Source organism: Acartia tonsa, chromosome 5 (assembly GCF_053477335.1).
Source record: "Acartia tonsa isolate MP-2025a chromosome 5, ASM5347733v1, whole genome shotgun sequence".
In the NCBI taxonomy this organism is placed as follows: domain Eukaryota; kingdom Metazoa; phylum Arthropoda; class Copepoda; order Calanoida; family Acartiidae; genus Acartia; species Acartia tonsa.
Genome location: NC_137264.1, coordinates 42,620,387 through 42,623,803, shown reverse-complemented (window position 1 = coordinate 42,623,803; position 3,417 = coordinate 42,620,387).

The following is a 3,417-nucleotide window of genomic DNA, read 5'->3' as shown; positions in this document are numbered from 1 at the left end:
AAACGGCTTTCCGCGGATATAGAATGTACAATTATGAGATTAAAATTAGTTTTTTTAGCCCCGAGGTGACGAAGTCACCGGCTAAAAAAACTAGTTTTAATCTTATGATTGTACATTTCTATATTCGTAGAAAGCTGGATATAATACGATGCTAGACATAGTTTTTTCGTATGAATGAGAACCGGTTCCTATCCACCGGATTCGAATGAATACGAGAAAATAAATTATTTCAAACATATAGAATTTGGTTGGAAAGATTTAGTTTAAATAAATATACAGTATTTTTGAACATTGACAATTATTTTGATAATAAAATGAAATCTTTTAGTATCTTTACACAAACTAAGATTTTACGATTTAATGCTTTTAATGGTCCCTTGTCTATTTTATTTATAGAGAAGCTTTGATTCTAGCCTAGTACATTCTGTACAAATCTTGCAAATAATTGTGAGCGTTCATACTATTAATGATGATGAAAAGCGCGGCTGTACAAATTTATCCATCTTGGGCGTTAACACAATAAAATACTTTCACTTATTTGCCTCGATGTAATTAGTAGTAAAGGGAAACTATTTTAGTTCTGCAATGCAGTTTCTCTATAAATTTTTGTTCTGTAGGTTATGCTCTTTGATTTTCATTGTTTTATTACAATTTTAGCTAAAAAGTTTTTTAATTTGAAAAAAAACACAATTTGAGGGTCAAATACTCTAAAAAGTCAACAGTTTATTTTTCTCTGTTGGATTTTCCAAATAAGCTTTACAATACGAGTGTACATTTATGATCAATAACACCTTACCATCCAAATGATACAGAAAACAAGAGCATTATTGTCCATAAGTAGCGCAACAACCACAACCTGCTAATAACATTATAATGGAAAAAAACAGTAAATGTTAATACAATGACAAAATTTTAGGTCAATGACATGCATGAGTACAACAATTTTGTGTATATCAGAGTTCGTTGAACAAATATTTAACCTTATTTTATTCAATATGGTTATCTCCGAAGTTTGTATGGAGGTACGGATCTAGCCCTAGATACAGAATAGCTGCGCTATTTATAATGATAATAATAACAAAGGTAACATATTTAATGATGTGTCATTTCTTTATCTATACACAGATTTTACATAATTTAGAGTTACGAAGCAATTCGATAAATAACATTTGTCCTTATAGATAGACACGTCAAATTATAAAAATGTCTGCATGTAAAACGTTTGCTAATATGTCATTTATGTCGTTTTAAAAATAAAATACTAAAAAATATGTTAAAGTTTTGTTGCTGTATTAATAAAAGACATGATAATGATAATTCTTGTTTTTAAAATAAAGTACTCATATGCCTTAAATGTTATTTTTTTATTTCACCCTTCATCTCTATATATATATGTTATAAACTTTTAATGATATAAGGTTTTTTACATTTATATTTGCTAACTTTCTGAACTTCTAACTAAAACTATTTATACTTTAACGTAAAATAAGCGAACATAGGTTGGCCTCAAATTCGGCTTAACTAAAAATTTTATCCTAACACCTTGTAAGGGAAAATAAAGTGTTTGTAAAAAGCAGCTAAATTTATAGATAATCTTTCCTTTAGTGTCTCCTAATCCTTTTTTCAAAAGGCGAGGAAAAAAATCATGCATGAGTTTATTAAGAGAGGGTTTTCTTTAAAACAAATGAAATTAAAAAGAGCCTAAAACCTGCCTAGCATTTGACCAATATGTAACTTTCAGAAAACGTAGCACTTTCAATTTGAACCTGTATATTTTTTAATTTACAAAAAGATAAATCTTGAAAAAAAGCCAAAAACACTCAAGATAAAATTTAGCTATTAAATATTTTTTAAAAATTTATGGAGCAACTTTATAATAAAATTTTGATGGTTACATGATTAATTTTATCATTATAACTCGGGGGGATTTATTAAGTCATTAAGATTTTACCTTAATTCAATTTCATACGGCGCGTAAATATGGCGTGTTATACGCCATATTAATTAGGTTATACTGTTATTCTTTTTGCTGTTATTTTATCAATATATAGTTTATAACATTGCATTATTAGTATAATGTAATATAAAATTTGAAAAGCTTTGAACAAAATATTAAAAAAATTTTCTCTTAATTTAAAATATCAATATAATTCCAGCTTTGAGTATTTTAGTTTAGTTCCATTTTGTCGAAAATAATATTACTTTAGCTTTTTATTGCCCTATAGAAATGTACATTTAGTCATTTCTATAGCTATAATTAGAATTAAGGCCAAACTTCTGATTCCTATACACTTATGTATGATTTGGCAAGCGTAGGAACTCTTTAATTATTCAAAAAAAAAAACGTACGTCCACTTAAAACATTCTGATTTTTACCTTTCTTGACATTTTTTTTTTGGGATGTAAATAATCAATTAATCTAGTTTTTGCAACAATGATTCCAAGATTAATTTAAATGAAATCATCTCTATAATCAAAATGTAAGTTTGGCCTTAAATAGTATCCTGTATTCTAATAATTTTAAAACAAATTATATTTTATACTTATATAGCGTATTGAGTTCTGGTACTCTACAAGAGTTGATTTTCGTTTGATTTTCCGTCACTTTTATGGATATTGTCATCCTTGTTATCTTATTGTTTTAATTTATTTGTTTTCGGAGTAAAAATAAATAAGAAAGATAATAAAAAAGGAAATAACTTATTGGTTATTTAGGAAAAGACTATTGATAACATTCAAGGTAAGGACGTAATGGGAGGGGGGGGGTTAAGGGGTGATTAACTTCCTCTCCCACCAAAAAATTTAAGTATCAATATTCCCCACCCCCCCTCCAAAAAAAAATGTAAATGCTTGGACGTCCTTGACTATGATATAAAAATTACCCCCCCCCCCCCCAAATGAAAAAGCTTGGACGCCCTTGATTCAAGGATATTATGTAATTTTGTTTGACTAAAAATTTTCAGGAATAGAGGAAACAATGATGGTTGATTTTAAAGTTAGGAAAGCCATAAACCCTGATGGATAAGACAGTAGACGATCAATTAATGTACATCCCTAATCATGATAAATAATAATACACCTTTAGTAAATTGAATTATTGATGTAAAAGTTTGAACACTGATAATTTGTATAAAGATTTCATTAAAGTCTTCAAAATTTGTAATCCAACGAATGAGATAATGTTTTGTAAAACTATAGAGATCAATATTATTTTCTGTCATTGTGTTGATTATAGAAAAAGAAGATAAATTCAAAATCTTTCATTGAAGGGAATGCTATTTTATTTTTAGTTGACTCTTACCTTATCCCTGAGCGTAAGTAGTAAGGAGTTGCTTACATAATATTAAAAAGAACTTTTATAAAAAAAAAGTTTTATTTTCTACCAAAATGTAAGAAAGTTACAATTAATAAAGTTAA